We start from the raw sequence: 19,119 nt of genomic DNA, 5'->3' as shown, positions 1-19,119 counted from the left end.
GGAGGAAGCTGGTTGGTATCTTTGCCTCCATCCAGGATCCAAGCAAATCTCTCCCTCTGCTCTGCTGATTTACTGACCCTCCCAAGTCTTCCCCCTCCCCCTCCTCCTCTCCTTACTCTTACAGGTGGCTCCTACTGTTAGAGCTCAGGAAACGAGGGGGTTGGACTAGATGTAAGGTCCCTGTCAACTCTAAAGCTGTAAAGCCGATGATAGCAGAGGGGGAAGAGGTGAGGTGGAGTAAAAAGGCTGAGCCTCAGAGCTTTTCCCTAAAGAAAGCTCCCAATCCTGTGCCTAGATTCCCTAAGGAGCTTGTCAAAACTTCCTTGGGAGGTTCAGCAAGGTCTCCACAAGAGGACTGTCATCTTAGCCCTAAACAACATTTCTTCCTTTACAGTCCAATCCCAGACTAGAGAGGAGCCTTAACCTCCATCAAGTCTGATCTTTTATCCAGTGCAGTAATTACTGGTGGTGATCCAGCTTGATTGAGTTGGAACACTTCCAGTGATGGGGAACTCACTACCTTCTAAGGCAACTCATTTCATTGTAGAACCGTTTTCATTGTTAGGAAGCTTTTTCTTGTGCTTCAATTTCTTGTCCTAAGATCCACAAAGAGGCTACGTATGTACAGGCTAGACAATCACAAAGCATGTAGGAATCTATTGTATCTGCCGTAGGATGGCCAAGAACAAGAGGTTAGTCAACCCAGCTGAAGCCCAGATGGAACAAAAAAACCTGAAAAATCTTTAAAATCTAAAAACCCTTTTGTTGTTGTTGAGTCATTTTCAGTTGTGTCCAACTCTTCAGGACCCCATGTGGAGTTTTCTTGGCAAAGACACTGGAGTGGTTTGCCATTTCCTTATCTGGCTCATTTTACAGAGAAGGAAACTGAGGCAAATAGAGGTTGAGTGAGGTGTCCAGGATCACACAGCTAGGAAGTGTCTGAGACTGGATTTGAACTCAGGAAGACGAGTCACCAAGGTACCACCTGGCTGCCCTGTGCTACCTTAAAAATCCCCAAATCCAAGCTAAAAATTGGATTTAGTGAAGGCATAAGTAACAGAGGCAGTCTTCTAAGCCAGCTTCTTTGGTCCTAAATCCAGCTTGGTTTCTGGAATATATCAGTATCATAGAATAGTAGGGACAAAACTCTCTATGGCAGCAAAGGGCGCAGGTCCCAATTTCATCTCTACTACTGAGGACTCTATATCTGAGCGATCTCAGACACTAGCTAATTCACATCTCTCATTTTACAGTTAGGGAAACTGAGACCCACAGAGATTGTTAGCTGAATGAACATGGGCAAGTAAATTGATCTCTTGAGAACTTAGTTGCTTCTATTAAAACTTAGTTCTTCTATTAAAACAAAGGGGTTGAACTGAGTGGTTTTTAAAGTCCTATAAGCTTCTGCCCAGCCAGATTTTGTAAAGAGGTGGCCAGTCTGTCCTTGCCTAGGCAGCTAGCTCACTGCCTCTCCAGTGCCATTCAGCAATGTTCCCTTGCTTGTTTTTTTTTCCCCAAAGGAAGAATTTTCTTCCCTCCTGCTCCAATGTGAGCTTGAAGAGAACTCAGCACCCTCTTAGGATAATTCCTCTCAAACCTCTGAATACCACAGCCTGTCTCAGGATATTTTTCTTGTGGTTAAGGTGGTATTTACACAGAAAACAGCCATTGAAACAAAGCACAGAAATAATTTCAGTGTTTCCATTTTTTTAAAATGGGAGGCAGGTATTTTCATGTCAGAGATAAGCCTATCTGCAACTAAAATAATTACTATTTAAGATAATTATGAAAAAGAATTTAAATACTTAAGGTACACACAGGGGGCCTGAACAATTTTCTTCTACTCTATTTGTAATTTATCCAGCAAGCTTGAGCTGTGTCCTTACCTGATGCTCCCCACGGGGCAAGCAGAACCAGAAGGGGTTCTGTGATGTTGCCCATAACTCTGTTCCTTGTCTGAGGTGAGAAGAGGCACAAGGTTTTCTTGCACTCTTCTCAGATGAACATTTCAACCCGACTCAACTACTTGTTAAGAGCCTACTATGTTCAAGACACTGTGTTAGGTGCTAGGAACACAAAGACACAGTTAGAAAAAAAAAGTCCCTACCTTCAAGGATGTTACATTCTGGGGAGCAACACAACATTTGCACAAATATGGACAAGGTAATTTGAAGAGGGGGAGAGTACAAACAACTGGGGGGATTAGGAAATGCTTCCAGAAGGAGGTAATACCTGAATTCAGCCTTGAAGGGAATTAAGGATTCTAAGAGTTAGAAGTGAATAGGGAGGGGCAGCTAGGTGGTGCAGTGGATAGAGCACCGGCCCTAGAGTCAGGAGTACCTGAGTTCAAATCCGGCCTCAGACACTTAACACTTACTAGCTGTGTGACCCTGGGCAAGTCACTTAACCCCAATTGCCTCACTAAAAAAAAAAACAACAAAAAAATAAAAACCAGAAGTGAATGGGGAGGGCATTCCAGGTGGGAGGCATGGCCTGTGCAAAGGCATGGTGGGAGTTGCAGGATGCTGACCTCCAGGGAAACTGTAACTGGACAGTCTGACTACAGTGTAGAGTGCACAAAACAAGCCAGTGATACCCTAGAGTCACAGCACCACTTGGATGTTAGGGGTGGACAAAGGCTTGGAGATCATTTGGACCAGTTCCCCCATTTTATAGTAGAGGAAAGTGGAAGTAACTTTGACTTGTTCAGTCAAAAAGCAACTTAGTAGGCAAAGGAAAGGCTAGAACCCAAAGCTTCCTCCCCCAAGTACAATATCCTTTTCACTATGCCATATAGGACCTATTAGAGCTGGAGCACCAGGCTTGTCCCACTATCCTGAGTCCATATTACTTATGGAACCCAAGAATTGGCAAGGATCTCCAGAAGTCTCTTACATCCTTCTCAAAAACATTGCTGTCTTCCCCTCTCACCTATGGAAGAAGATTCCTGGCTCCTGCCATCATCCTTCCGAATATAGCACAGACTCTAGACTCATTCTCCCAACCCACATTCAAAATATCAGGGTTCTAGGAGATGAGAATCTTCTAGTATTATTGCTCATGAGTCCCCATCCCATGTGTTCCTCATATTATCCTCATATTATCAATTGCCAGTTAATATCTCCCCAATATTGTTTAGTCACCCAACATCAATTAGCTTTTACAAAAGGACATTTGCCAAGAAAGTATGGCGAGGGGGCAGCTAGGTGGCGCAGTGGATAAAGCACCAGACCTGGATTCAGGAGGACCTAAATTCAAATCCGGCCTCAGACACTTGATACTCACTAGCTGTGTGACCCTGGGCAAGTCACTTAACCCCCACTGCCTTGAAAAAATGAAAGGAAGAAAGAAAGAAAGAAAGAAAGAAAGAAAGAAAGAAAGAAAGAAAGAAAGAAAGAAAGAAAGAAAGAAAGAAAGAAGAAAGAAAGAAGAAAGAAGGAAAGAAAGAAAGAAAGAAAGAAAGAAAGAAAGAAAGAAAGAAAGAAAGAAAGAAAGAAAGAAAGAAAGAAAGAAAGAAAGAAAGAAAGAAAGAAAGAAAGAAAGATGAGATCTTAAACACACCCAGTTCCTCCTCACTCACTCAGTTTGGGGGGTGAAGTGGACTCAAACTTAAAATGGTGACTACCAACTATTCCCCCGATCCCAAGTTCACTTTTAGGTGCGCTGATGGCTGAATTGCTACTTTGCTTACAAAACCTGATGTCTTCATTGTGGGGTCCATTTATTGCTGGATGAGTCAAGTAGGTTTCTCTTCAGGTATGGCTCCTCACCAGGCCTGGATGCTATAGACTTGAGTTACAAGACCTCTAGTAGCTCCTCTGACCTTTCAAGGATTACAAGGTCATAATCTGGGTCCTCCACGGTCCTTAATGCCATACTGGTACTTCAAGCAAAGCCCCTTGCCCACATCCCTCCTCTGCACTTTTGTCCCTTTCCCTTTTAGTCTAACTAGAAAAACTTGAACTTGGGTTTTGCCTCCCATCTCTTTCCACTGAATTCCACTCCCTCTCCATTTTAATAAAATTAATAATCTCTGCCCAACTGATATGGTAGGAGTTGTTCTGAGGATCCAATTAGTCCAAACGTGTGTCAACCTTTCCATAGGATGTATTATCAATCAATCAACAAGTATTTGTTAAGTGCTTTTGGCATTCCAGGCATTGTACCAAACAAAAGGGATGCAAGACAGAGGTAAACCCATGCCTGCCCTCAGGGAGTTTACTTTCTTCCCTTTTTTCTTTCTTTCTTTCTTTTTTTTTTTTTTTTTTGGTGAGACAATTAGGGTTAAGTGACTTGCCCAGGGTCACACAGCTAGTAAGTGTCAAGTGTCTGAGGCCATATTTGAACTCAGGTCCTCCTGAATCCAGGGCCGGTGTTTTATCCACTGTGCCACCCAGCTGCCCCTGTTTATAAACCTTTAAGTACTCATTTGTCTCATTTGTCATCATCATAATCATCATTTCAAGTCATGTTGGCCTTTAAATATCCAGGGAAATATAATTCATTCATCCACCCAGCGATTCATTCTTCAATCCATCTGCTTGTTAACTAATTCATTTATTCAAGAAACAACTATTGAACACCTTTGTATACAAAGTACCCTGAACTCTCTGCTTTGGTATTCCTCTGATGGTTTCAGGTATGTGTTTCTTCTTGGGAGAATGATTCCTCTCTAGTCATGGCTGCAGCCTTGCTTTGCCTAACTTTAATGAAATTTATTTGTGTACAGACTTCTAAACTCTTGAGTGTGTGTGTGTGTGTGTGTGTGTGTGTGTAGGTGTGGAGGAGAAAAGGGTGCCAAGATCCCCAGTGAAGCTTGTCCAGGTTCCACTGGTTGCCCCTCTCAACTTTTCACAACTTTTTACCTTGTCATTAATTATCACAAGAATCAGAAAGGACCTCTGAGATTATGCATCAACTCCCTCATTGGACAGATGTGGAAATGGAGATCAGGATGGATGGATGACTTGTTCAAGGCCACCCAGGTAAGTGGTAGAGTTGGGAGTAGAGCCCAGGTGCCCAGGGTCTGAGTCAGGGTTGCTTTTTAAGACCTCATTGCCAGGCAGCTAGATGGCACAATGTAAAGCACTGGCCTGGGATTCAGGAGGACCTGAGTTCAAGTCTGGCCTCAGACACTTGACACTTACTAGCTGAGTGACTCTGGGCAAGTCACTTAACCCTCATCGCCCTGCAAAAAAAAAAAAAAAAAAAAAGACCTCATTGCCTTCATCTCTGATTCCTTGCACATAAAAAAGGGAACCATGGCTATGGAACTTGGGAAAGTGCAGCCCCTCCTGCCTCTGTTATCCTGAGTAGGGTTGCAGAGAAAGAGGGCAGATTTCTCTTTTAGGGGCAATACAACACACACTGATACCTGTGCCCAGCCCAGCCCAGCCCAGCCAGCCAGACGGGCTCTGAGGATCCACCTCTAGGTCAATTCTTTCCAGAGGCCACAGATGTTGCTTTGCCGCCGTGCCTGGAATACCATGACCTGTCTGCACATGTGCATTGGAAGGGCCAGGGGGCCTAGAGTGAGGGGGAAATGGAAGGGAAGGGGGTGAACAAGAATGCTTGTTCTTTTTAAGGTAAAACAATCCCTATAGACTCCAGGGAATCTAACTGCAGATTCCGGGTCTGGGGCTAGGCAAGCCTCAGGCAGCAGCCAAACTTGGAGGGGCCAGGAGAGAAATCTGCCTGGAAGCCAGAAGCCAGAATTAGAAATGCCAAGGGATGAGTGGAACTGGAGGAAGGGTGAGCCCCATCCAGGAATGATCAGACATGCTCTGGGGCTGGGGCTGTAGATGACTGCCATCCTGACTCAGAGATGTGTTAGGCTTGTGATCTTGGGCACAGTGAACTAGCTCCTTTCAGCCTCAACTTCCTTATCTGTAAAATGGAGCTAATATTATATGCCTTATATGAAGGTAGAATCAAATGAAATCATATTTGTAAAATGCTATGCAAACCTTAAAGCTCTCTATGTTGTGGTGGTGGTTCAGTCATTTTAGTCGTGTCTGACTCTTCATGACCCCATTTGAGGTTTTCTTGGCAAAGATACTGGAGTGGTTTGCCAATTCCTTCTTCAGCTCATTTTACAGATGAGGAAACTGAGGCAAACAGGACACACCTTTGAGCCATCATACATTTACCAGAATGAATGAACAATGAATAAATGATATTTTTTTGAAATCACTATAAGCATCATGCTAAATGTTGGGGATAAACATAGAACTGAGACGATCCCGGATCTCAAGGAGCTCACACTCTAATTGGGAGAGGTAACACATAAAAAAAGGCCAGCTGCTAAGCAGATGGAAAGGCCAGGAAGTCTTAAGGATAAGGCCCAGGAGTCCTCCCTCTGTTGTCCTCCCTCATTGAGCTCTCCCAGTCACCCACCACATCACATTTCCCAGGGCCTTCTGACTCTCCCCAGACAAAAGTCACAGGTTGCTATCTCTGACATGGCCCTGGCCTTCCAGAGAAAGGAAATTCTTTTTTTAAAAAAACAAAACTAGGGTCAGCTGGTGGCCCAGTAGATAAAAGCACCACCCTGGATTCAGGAGGACCTGAGTTCAAATCCAGCCTCAGACCCTTGACATTTACTAGCTGTGTGACCCTGGGCAAGTCACTTAACCCTCATTGCCCTGCAAAAAAAAAAACTAAAGCAGCTGCTCAAAATAGTCTTTATAACTCAGGAGGCCATATAGCCATATATATATGGTGGAAAAATCACTGGATTTGGCATCAGGCTTGGGTCCCCATCCAAACTCTCTAATCACTACTTATTACTTCGGACAACTCACTTACCCTCTCTTTCTTTGTGATTGAGGGGATGGGGATAGATTATCTTTGGGGTCCCTTCCAGCCCTAAATCCTGTGACCCGCTCACTCATCTTGTAGGGAAAGTCTTAGGGCCCCCAAAATGACATGGGGGTGAAATGTCAGCTCCTTAAGGAAAGAGGCCAGTGGTGGCTGTGAAAGCCAATTTGGGGCTCTCCCTCATTCTGGGGTCACACCTGCTTTTGCACAGCACAGCCTTCCAGAGAATCAAGCTGAGCTATTGATCTCCAGCCATGCCTAGGAGGAGTGATTTTGCCCAGGGAGAAGAGTGGCCACCACTTCAGAGGGCATTAGCTACCGGCGGTCTCTGAGGGGAAAGTCCCTTGAGACCCAAAGGATCCAGGACTGAGGGCTGAAAGCCTTTTAAAAGGATCCATTTGAAAACTGCTTTCAACTAAAGGTTTGAGAAAACAGACACGGAATACGCTAATAGTCTTTGAGGGGCAAAGCCTCCACCAGCCGCTATTTGTTGACTGAGGAAGGGAAGGGAAGGGAAGGGCTGAGCAATATCCTTTGAAGATTTCCCTTCAAGCCGGTCCCTTTTACCAATAATGCCAAATAATTCACTGCAGCCAAATGGTCCAGTCAAGGTTGAAGCAGAAAGGAGGAGGGGAGAGAGGAAAGAGACAAGAATGTTGTCCCCAGCTTAGAGCTTGTACCACTGTATTGTGAGAAGTGAAGAAGTCAGTTCACCAGGGGCTCCCCTGCTTCTTCCTGACCTCTGGGATTGCAACTGTCTCCCCATAAAACAATCTATGACTGTGGTGGACAGGATGGTAGTGGGAAAGTGGGGAAAGGAGAGAAAAATCCAACTAGTGATTTGGAATCATGAAAGTTAAAAACCACCCCACCCTGCCCCCCAAATTGTTTTACTGGATTCAGACAGGGTTGGGGGTTATTTTTAAAACTGAATTTGCATGAGCATCAAAGTAGCCTGGGGCTCTATGGGAAATGCACTGGATTTGGAATCCCCAGGGCCTGGGTTCCAATCCTAGGTTGACCCACTTTACCTGTATGACCTTGGGCAGATTTCATCTGTCTGGGCCTCACTTTACTCATCTGCAAAATGAAGGGATAGGGCTAAATAGGCTTTCTCTTCTAAATCGGTGATTCAATATACAATGGAGGTAGAGAATAAGAAACAGAATTCACCTGAAAGTGAGATCTATCTGTTTCCTGTTGCTTCATTAATGAGACTGGGATAATAACCTTTATATGTCCATCACTGTCTTAAAGAAATATTTTGTTTAAATGTTGATTGAAAGCCTCTGATCTTTGGCAGGAGTAGAGTCTAATACCCCTAGAAGAAAGTTAAAATGAAGCAGATTAGTACTTTCTCAGAGAAAGAATCTGGGTGGGGACACAAGCCTTGTAGAAATCAAAGAATCTTCATTCTTCTAAATCCCCTCAAAAACAAACTTGGATTTGTAGGAATACAGAGTGGGTGGTTTAAAAAAATTTTTTTTAATTTAATTTAGGTAAACCAATCTATAGCCTTTCTCTTCCTTCTTAAGCAGGTATAGTCACTTCCCCGTTCTTTCACATTTCAGAGTGTGGGCTCAGGACTAGCAATATTCTGGAATCTCTTCCTATTTTGGCCAGAAGTAAGGGGCCTACTAGGTTACATGTCCATGGTCCTACTACTGGGAGAGACTAAGGTTGGTGGAACACAAGATCAGGAGTTCTGAACTGCAGTAGGGCTAAAGTCAGTTGGGTGTCTGTAGTCAGTCATTCTGTCAGTCAATAAACACTTATTAAGGGCTTACTATATGCCAGGCACTGTGCTAAATGTTAAGGATACAATTTAAGGCAAAAGATAGTCCCTGCCTTCAGGAAGCTCACAATCTAATGGGGGAGACAATATGCAAACAACTCTATACAAACAAGCAATGTAGAGGATGAATTTGAAAAAAATAAACAGAGGGAAGGTAATAGAATTAAGAGGATCTGGAAAAGCTTCCTGTAAAAGGTGGGATTTTAGCTGGGATGTGAAGGAAGTCAGAAGGCAGAAATGATGAAGAACATTTCATTTATGATGGAAAACTGGTGAAAATGCTTGGAATGGGAAGATTGAATGGCTTGTTCAAGGGATAACAAGGAGGTCAATGACATTGGCTCAAAGAATATGTAAAATATCAAAAGACTGAAAAGGTAGGGGCACATTAAGTTGGGCACTAATATGGTAGAGAACCTTGGAATTGGGAGACATGGTTGCCAAACTGCTGAACAACAGGCAAACCAGTCCAGGAAAAACAGAGCCGGTCAAGGTCTCCGTGTTTATCAGCAGTGGGGTTAGAAACTTGCGTGGTCACTATGGTTCCAGCCTGGTAGAGATGTGGTTGGTCATCCTTCATATTTGATGATGACCAATGATATCACAAGTTTTGGGGTCAACTGTGGCTGATGAGTCCAATATAAGCTCAGGAGGCTCTATCATAGGTTGGGCACAAATAGTCCATATGAATATTTGGGATGGAGATGTCTCCAGATTTGCACAACACACGTTTCCTTTTCACTACTGTGATTCTGCTTTGCTCATAGAGCACAGCACCTTCTTTGATGTAGGCATGCCATTCTGGGTGGTGCCGGACCAGCATCTTCCATGTCTCACAATCAATACTAAAGTTCTTTAGAGAGACATTGAGAGTGTCTTTTATATTGCTTCTTCTGACCCTGTGGTGTGAGAACTTGGTTTTTGCAAGTTCTTTGTAAAATAATCTTTTAGGTAAATGCATATTTGACATTCAAACAACATAGCCAGCCCATTGGAGTGGCACTCTCTGTGGTAGAGTTTGAACGCTTGACAGTTCAGCTTGAGAGAGGATCTCAGTATCTGGTACTTCATTTTGCCAGGTGATCTTCAGAATCTTCCTAAGATAATTCAAGTGGAAGTGGTTCGATTTTCTAGCATGGAGCTGGTGGTCTGTCCTGGTTTCACAGGTATACAACAATGAGCTCAGCACAACAGCTCGGTAAATTTTCAATTTGGTAAACAGCCTGATACCTCTTCTCTCCCACAACTTCTTTAGGACCCTCAGAAACACTGAGCTAGCTCTAGCAATGAGTGCATCAACTTCATCATCTATGTGGACATCCCTGAAAAGTATACTGTCAAGGGAAGTGAACTTATCCACAGCATTTTAATTTTTTCCAATTGTTCTAACTAATGGTTCCATGCATGGGTAGTGTGGTACTGGCTAGTGGAGAACCTCTATTTTCTCAGTGTTACTTGTCAGGCCCAGATTAGCCCAAGCAGCAGAGAATCAACCCATACTCTGCTGCATCTTAGCCTCAAAGGCTGCATTGAGTGCACAATGATCTGCAAACAAAAAGTTGTGCACCAGCTCTCCTTCTACTTTGTCTTGGCTTGTAGCCCTTTCAAGTTAAGTAGTATACCAACAATATGGTAGCTGACCTTGATGCTATTTTTTGTCCTCACTGAAGGTGTCTAACAACATCAAGGAAAACATCAGGCTATGAATTATGGGAGCAAGCACATAGCCCTGCTTCACTCCATTGGTGACTGGAAAAGCATGAGAGCATCATCTATTATTCAGAGCCCAAGCAAGCATGCCATCGTGAAATTAGTGTACCATACTGATGAACTTCTCCAAGCAACCAAATTTCACCATGATTTTTTCAGAAACCCTTATGACTAGCAGTATCAAATGCCCTGGTCAGCTCAACAAATGTCTACAGACCCCTGTTCTGCTCCTGGCATTTCTCCTAGAATTGTTGGGCAGCAAACACCATATTGACTATTCCTTGGCCCCTTCAGAAGCCATACTGGCTTTCAGGTAGATAACTATCTTCCAGGTGAAGGATCAGCCAATTCAGGAGGATTCTGGCAAGAATCTTGAGAGCGATGACTAAGAGAAAAACACTTCCTGTTATTGTAACAAGACAATCTATTTCTTTTACCTTTATAGAGATGGACAGTGGAAGCATCCTTGATCTCCTGGGGGAAAACCTCTTCTTGCCATATAAACCAGAATATTTCAGTCAGTTTCTATATAACCAGTGGACCCTCTGACTTGTAGATCTCTCCTGGAATGGAATTAGCACCCAGTGCTTTGACACATGAAAAGAGCCTAAGGGTATTTAATACCTTCCTTCATTTGTAAGTTCAGCTAGAGAGAAATTTACTTCAACCTGAGGTATGTTGTTAATGACTTCAGAATTGGTCGCTGATGGTCTATTGAGAACACTCTGAAAGTATACAGCCAATCTCTACAGGATCATGTCCTTATTACTGACCCATGTGGCTCCATCAGCACTGAGTAGCTGAGATTCACCAGAGGTCTTTAGTCCAAAAATAGTCTTCAGGGTATCATAGAAGCTCTGTGGGTTGTTGTTATCAGTATAAAACTGAATCTCATCTGATAGGGAGATCACGAAGACAAAGACGAAGGAGGAGAAAGAGGAGGAGGAAGAGAAAAAGAAGGAGGAGGGGAAAGAAAAGGAGGAGGACAGAACAAGAAGGAAAAGAACAAGGAGGAGGAGGAGAACTATTTACATTTCTATAGCATTTTAAGATTTACATTTCATTTCTTTTTTTTTTTTTTTGCGGGGCAATGGGGGTTAAGTGACTTGCCCAGGGTCACACAGCTAGTAAGTGTCAAGTGTCTGAGGCCGGATTTGAACTCAGGTACTCCTGAATCCAGGGCTGGTGCTTTATCCACTGTGCCACTTAGCCGCCCCCAAAGCTGGCCTATGATTACACAGCTGGTAAGTGGCAGGAATATATCCGAACATACTGTATTCTCTGGGCTTTATCCACTGCGCCACCTAGCCGCCCCCTACATTTCATTTCAATCCATACCTTTGCGTTAAGGCACTGAATGTGCTGGCTAAAATGCAAATACATTATCCCAGAAAGGTCACCTGTTGGCACCTTAGCATGATTGTGCTTATCAGAGGAGTGAAAAGATGAAATACAGTGTGTCCCCAAAAGTCAGTGTAGTTTTAAGATTAAATAATTGAAAGCTGCACTAAGACTTTTTGGGACACCTAGATGATCCATTATTTTTGATGTGGGCAGGAGGCAGAGAAACTTCCAAAACTTAGGGTGTTGTCCAGAGAGCACAGCATTGTTGAGAATATAGCTGGTTCCTGAACTTTAGGGGAGCAGGTACCAAAGTGGAGGAAGGGAGATCAGAGACACTAATGAAAAACTTCAATTTCCCTTTAAGTTAGGAAGGAAGGAGAGCCAAGTATGACTTTGATTCTGAAAGGTTGTAAAGTGGATAGAGTGACAGCCTGAAGTCAAGAAGACATCTTCCTGAGTTCAAATCTAGCCTCAGACACTTACTATCTATCTGACCGTAGGCAAGTCATTTAACCCTGTTTGTCTCAGTTTCCTCATCTATAAAATGATCTGGAGAAGGAAATAGCAAACCACTCCAGTGTCTCTGCCAAGAAAACCCCCAAATGAGGCAACAGAGAATTGGATACTGACTGAAAATGATTGAACAACAACAGCTCAGTTCTGCCAGTGAACAACCCAAGGTTAGCCTGAGGGATTCATGGATCTTCAAATCAGTCCTCCCCTTCTTCACAGCTAGGCCTAACACTAGTCCAGGTTTGAGATGTATATAAACAGATATTCAACCAATGTTAAGACCATTTGGTGTTTCATAGAGCAGACCTTTGTTGGTCTTCCTATTCCTGATAACAAAGTTTGTCTATTTAACTGATGAGTGCTGTCAGTCCACTAAAATGATGTTCAACAATAAAAAATGATCCCAAGTTTATACCGTTTGTTCCCCAAACTAATTTGGTTTGTTGTATCTATGTGCATTGCTTTGCTGTTTATTGTTGGGCATTTATAGGTGTATATGGAGAGTGCTGGACTTAAAGACAAGAAGGACTGAGTTCATTTCTTGCCTTTGGCACTTGGCAACTGTATGACCATGGGCACATTTCCAAGCCGTGCCAGCTGGACTTTGATCATCTTCTGTATCCTTCTCCCACAGGAACTTGGGCTCTGCACCTTGGACTTAGGGCTCTAATATGTGACCTTTCACCTCTTGTTGCTAGAAACCAAGCCACCTCACCATTTACTGCCATTTCCAAGCCATACCAACCATATTTGTATCCTCCTCTCCTTTCTAGCTCCCCTTTGTGTGTTGTCTTCCTTCAATAGAAAGTAAGCTCCTTGAGGGCAGGGACTATTGTTCTTGCTTATACTTCTGAATCACAGTGTTTGGCACATATTAGGTGTTTAATAAATGCTTTTTCATTCATTCAAGTTGACTTTATTTGCTTTAGGTGATTCCCTAAGATTTATTTATTGAGTCATTGCTACATTGTGATCTATTTGTCCTTGAAGGGAATTCCTATACCAGGAGTCTCTCGAGTTGGTGAAATCACAATCCTTTCCTATTCAGCTGGGCACTTAGTTATAATATATACTGGGATATATTTAGCTATGTGACTTTCAGCAAATCCCTTAGCCTGAGTGTTCTCTACAAAATGCAAAGATTAATGCACTATTTAATTCACTGGGTCATTGTAAGGATCAAATTGAATAAGAGATGTGAAAATACTTTGTACCTATAGTGGGCTTTATAAACATTAGTCATTACTATTAACATTCAATTACACATGTGATCACATATTCATTCATATACATCAATCTAAAGCAGTATCATGTTTTGATACAGATTTAAATCATAATTTCAAACGAAGAGAGAAGAAGAATAGAATTTCATGTATTCTTCAGTTGCCCTTAATCTACAAGTAGAAAACTCAGGTGGGTAAATTCATGTTTGAAAGAAACTGACTCCAAAGAGGATAGACAGGGAGGGAAGGGGCTTGCATTCTAAGCCAAGAGATATTGATTCAAGGAACTAGGAGGGTTCATTAGGGCCTGTGCCAAGAGATGAGGTCATCCAGTCTGTCCCAGGCAGAAGGAGGACAGGGTGACTCCAGAGAGAACACCACCCCAAGGAAAGATGACGTGATGAGGGGACGTGAGGAATCACTCACCCAGCTCTATGAAGACAAGACATTTTTTCCCTTTCTCTCTCCTTCCTGTCTCTGTCCTTGAAGGGTTGGACATGCCCATTTCCTTTCTGAGTGCTGTCCTAGTGGATGGAGATAGGTAACTGTATGGAGTAATATATTACACATGCTCCAATGCCCTTGGGCTATGGGGAAAAGATTTGGGCCAGGCATGGGCATTTTCTTCCTTAAAAAAAAAAAAAACAAACCCAAAGGAGACCTTTGCTATGTTCATGGTTCAGATAACTTGCAGTAGACAAAATTTGATCTTTCATCTAATCATTGCTTTTCTATATTGGTATATCCTGGGATGGGGGCAGGGGTGGGGAGGTAGAGTAGAAGGAGGGAGGAAGGACCAGAATATTCTCCCCAACCCAGATCTTATACAATTATTATGTGAAAAGGGAAGAACTGGGTTCACCAGGGTCTCCCCTGCTTTCCCTGAACTGCAGCTCTCTCCCCATGACAATCTATGGCTATGGTCAGTAAAATGACAATGGAGAGGCATCCTAATAACTGGTAAATGGAAGATCAGGAGTGCCTTGAGTGGCATCTGAATGGTGCTTTGAAGGACAGAAGTGAGGAATGAGGAGGGAGAGTATTCAGATTGTCCAAAGGGTTCAAAGTGGGCGATGGAATGTTCTGAATGAGAAACAGCCAATAGACCAGTTTGCCTACAAACCAGACTGAAGGCACTTATTCATTTTATCCCAGAGGCAACAGAAGATTTTTAAGTGGGGAAGGAGGGATTGTCAATATGCTCATGCCACGCTGTATCAAACCTACTTTGGCACCCTATTCACCTGTGTTTTCATGCGCTAAGAGCTCCAAAGAAAGGCTAATGTTAATTTTAAAAATAAATAATAACCTAATTAGAACTCACATTCATATAGCTCTCTGAGGTTTTCTAAGTGCTTTGGGGATTAAATAGTATTACTATCTCCATTTTACAGGTGAGATAGAGGGCCGGGGGGGGGGGTTGAGCCGAATGCCCAGGGTCACAGAGCTAGCAAGTGCAGAACCCCTTGGGAGTCCAGCCCAAATCCTCCGCTGGGATGGCAACCATGGCAGAGTTGGAGGCAACCTCTAAAGTGTGATATGAGCTTCTGTGATCTTTCCAATGGACAATATCTCCCTTAGGGGACTGCTATGGGACTTTAAATTCTCAGTAGTAATACCGTTCCTCAAGAGCCTTTCAAGGCATCTCATGTGCTAATTTGCTTTTAAAAGTGAAAGTATGGGGGCAGCTAGATGGTGCAGAGGATAAAGCACCAGCCCTGGATTTAAGAGGATCTGAGTTCAAATCTGGCCTCAGACACTAGCTGTATGACCCTGGGCAAGTCACTTAACCTCCATTGCCCCATCAAAAAAACCCAACAGTGGAAGTATGAGATCAGGGGATGAGCCCAGAACTAGGAGCCCACAGTTCTGGCTCTGTCACTTCCTAGCTTTATGGCTTCATGCAACTGATTTCCCTTCTCTGGGTCACAGTTTTCCCACTTGTAAAATGAGGACATTCAACTAAGAGATCGCTGAGCTTTTTCTCCACTCTGACACTGCGTGCTAAGACCCACTTCTAGCTCTAACGTTCTCTGTCCTAAGGTCCCATCTAGCTCTAACGTTCTCTGTACTAAGGTCCCGTCTAGATCTAACATTCTGTCCTAAGGTCCTGTCTAGCTCTAACATTCTATCCTAAGGTCGGATCCATTGCTAATATTCTATATCTCAAACATCCTTCCAGCTCTTAAAATTCTGTGTTCAAAAGTCCCTTCTGGCTTTGTCATTCTATCCTCTAAGGGCTCCCGAAGATATGATATTCTATCTTCTAAGCAAGGTTTCTTAACTCTGAGGTCTATGAATTTGTTGTTTTAATATTTTGACTTTGGTTTAATATAATTGGTTTCCTTGGTATCCTATGCATTTTGTTTAATGCATTTAAAAACATTTTGAGAAGGGGTCTATAGGCTTTACCAGACTGCCCAAGAGGTTCATGACACACACAAAAACAATAAGAAGAACCCTTTTTCTAGGGTCTCTTCCAGTTTTGACATTTTTGACATTCTATTTTTCATAATCTATGTATTATGAATCATTATGTTACCTGGGAGAGATAAGGAATTAACAAATGCATTCACAAAGATTAATTTATATGATTCATTCACTCAAGTTTTGTTCCCCATCAGGGAACTAAGGTTTGTTGGGGGTGGGGATGGTAGGGAGCAGAGATAGAAAGTATGAGTATGAGGCCTGTATAGGAGGATACTGAGGGAGGAAGGTGTTGAAGATGAGGGTTGGTCCAAGCCCAGACAGGTACTGTAATGGGGCAGTGGCAGATGCATGGTGGCTAATATATAGTATGAGGACATCAGGACCCTAAGTGGTGCTTTGAGGGGCAATGGGTAACAATAAACAGGGTAAGGGAAGGTTCCAAAGACCAGATTCCCATTTTTCTAGGATCAGCCCTGAGTGAAAAAATAACCTAGCTCTTGTACCAGAAGACTTCCAGGAAAACTATAGGGATTGAAAGAGATAAAGCATTCTGTAAACTGCTCCGTATGTAATGGGGATAAACAGTACACACCCCTTTGCCCCCATCTACGGTGACATGGCTCTGATCCAGCACTGAAAGACTTTTGCTTTGGTGTGACAAAGTAGTCCCCTTCCTGGCCCCTTGATCCTCATGTTGGTGGCAGGGGAGTCGGGGTAGAGGGATGGAGGAGGGTGAGATAGGGTGCTGCATCAGAGCAGCTGCATCATAGCAACTGCTGGCATGGTTGAGCTGGAAGAGGTGCTCAATAGACTTTAGCTGGAAAGATGCTTTTGTTATCATTCTTCTTTGTTGAGCATTTCAGTACCATTTGATCCTCTTCATAGGATTTCCATCAAAGAGGGGGGAAAGGATAATTTCCTCTCCTGTAGCTTTGATGGAAGCATGGACATGACTTCTAAGACTTCTAAGCCTTTGCTCCTTGCCCCAAGGTAGCTTGTCTTTTCAACCACATGTTTCTTGGCGAGGTTGAGGGTCCCAGGACTGTGTGCTTTTACTAGCTATCTTACCCTCTGCTTGCTTGTTTGATATTTTGCATCATTCCACCTCATCCATATTAGGGTGGAAGTTATTTTGCTCTGGCCCACCCTTCTGGGTCCATGAGTGGCAATCCTCAGCACTCAGTCTTTTCAGCCATTTTTCCAAAGCTTTGATCTCAACTGTGATTCATCCACTCCATACTTTCCCTCAAACTTTAATTTACATGACTACCTAAACTGGAAATTTCAGACAGAGCCGTCTCCTGTCACAGATGAGAGCCTAGGAGTGGGAGAACAAAGAGAGGACTTGAAATGTAAAGGTTGCAAGTCAAGGGATGAACAATGAAGATAGCAACCATGCTTGCTGGCAATCATGCAAGCCAGATTCCAAGGTCAAAGAAGAAAAAACCACCATGAGGAGTTGAAGTGTGGTGTGGTGGGAAAAAAAACCCTGAGCTTGGAGTCTGAGGACCTATAAATCAGTCTGTCAATCAATTACTCAATCAAAAAGCACTTATTAAGCAGCTACTATTTGTCCAGCATTCTTCTAGGGGCTGGGGGATGATAAAGACTGCCCTCACGTAGCTTCTGTTCTACAGAGAATACAGTATGTTCGGATATATTCCTGCCACTTACCAGCTGTGTAATCATAGGCCAGCTTTGGGGGCGGCTAAGTGGCACAGTGGATAAAGCACCAGCCCTGGATTCAGGAGTACCTGAGTTCAAATCCGGCCTCAGACGCTTGACACTTACTAGCTGTGTGACCCTGGGCAAGTCACTTAACCCCCATTGCCCTGCAAAAAAACAAAAAAACAAAACAAAACAAAACAAAATCATAGGCCAGCTTCTTTCCCTCAATGGATCTCAGTTTCCACATCCTTAAATGAGGGTTATTTGATGTCTAAGGCCCATCCCAGCTCCAAGTCCGATGATCCCTTGGCTTGACAGAGCCAAAGACTGCTGGTCATTTTTCAGTTGTGTTTGACTCTCCATGACCCCGTTTAGGGTTTTATTGGAAAATATACTGGATTGGTTTGCCATTTTCTTCTCCAGCTTGTTTTACAGATGAGGAAACTGAGGCAAACAGGATGAAGTGACTTGCCCAGGGTCACATAGCTAGTAATTGTCTGACGCTGGATTTGAACTCAGGAAGATGAGTCCCTCCTGATTCCAGGTTTAGCCCCCTATCCACTATGCCACCTAGCTGCCCAAAGACTGCTAGTTGGATTTTTTTTAAAAAAACCTCATAGGATAACCCGTCTTGGCCTGGAGCAAAGAGACTCTGCCGCAACTTTAACCATTTGGGGAAGTCATTTATGAGTCTATAGAAGGATCTTATGAATCAGAAGATTTATTAGGGAAGGAACTAATGGAATTCTGTGCTGGAGTTCATCATACCTCTGCATTGTGAATGAAATTCCATTATTGTGCATGACTAAAAAAAAAAAAAAAAGCAAAGGGATGGATTTAACCTGATAATATCAAAGAGTTAATTTTTTAGCTCATTTCTCTGCTGTCAGGGCCATGGAATACTTTCTGTAAGTCATAAATAATGCATTTTAATAAACGGAGACTTTGATTACTCTATGTGGTCTGACTTGTATTGTGATTCCGGAGACTGCTTGACATAGGTCCAACATTCAGTTTCTGTGGCACATATTAAAAGTTCTACATATTTTGGCCATGTGTAGGTCTTCATGGTCTACTGGGAAGCAATATTGTTGGAAATGTATTTGACCTGGGGAAACTGGCTTTTCATGGAAAATAATTTTTCTAAACCTTATTGTTTACATGTTTTTACCCTTAATTTATGTTCCTTTGGTTGAATCAATTTCCCACCTCTCCCCTACCCCCAACCCACTTTAGTTCCATAGTTCAAACAAGGCTCCAATTTTCTGGCCCACCCCTCCCCTCTCTCCTGCCCCCCAGCCAGGATCCCTGAATTTTTGTCTCTGAGGAATGTACTACCCAACTCCCAGAACATCCATCAAAGTCAAGCTTAGTTCCTCCAGGCTTGGCCCTGGTTCTGAATTTCTTGAGGCACAAGGGTGCCAGGATACATCGTGCCCAGTGTAAGAGGCCTAGTGGATAGAGCACTCAACTTTGAGTCAGGAAGACCTGAATTCGAATCCTGTCTCAGACACTTACTGTGTGACCTAGTCAAGTCACTTATCCCTGTTTGCCTCAGTTTCCTCATCTGTAAAATGAGAGAGTTGTCTTTCATAGCTTCTAAGTTCCCTTCATTGC

Source organism: Dromiciops gliroides, chromosome 1 (genome assembly GCF_019393635.1).
Source record: "Dromiciops gliroides isolate mDroGli1 chromosome 1, mDroGli1.pri, whole genome shotgun sequence".
Taxonomy (NCBI): domain Eukaryota; kingdom Metazoa; phylum Chordata; class Mammalia; order Microbiotheria; family Microbiotheriidae; genus Dromiciops; species Dromiciops gliroides.
This window is presented reverse-complemented; position numbering follows the sequence as displayed.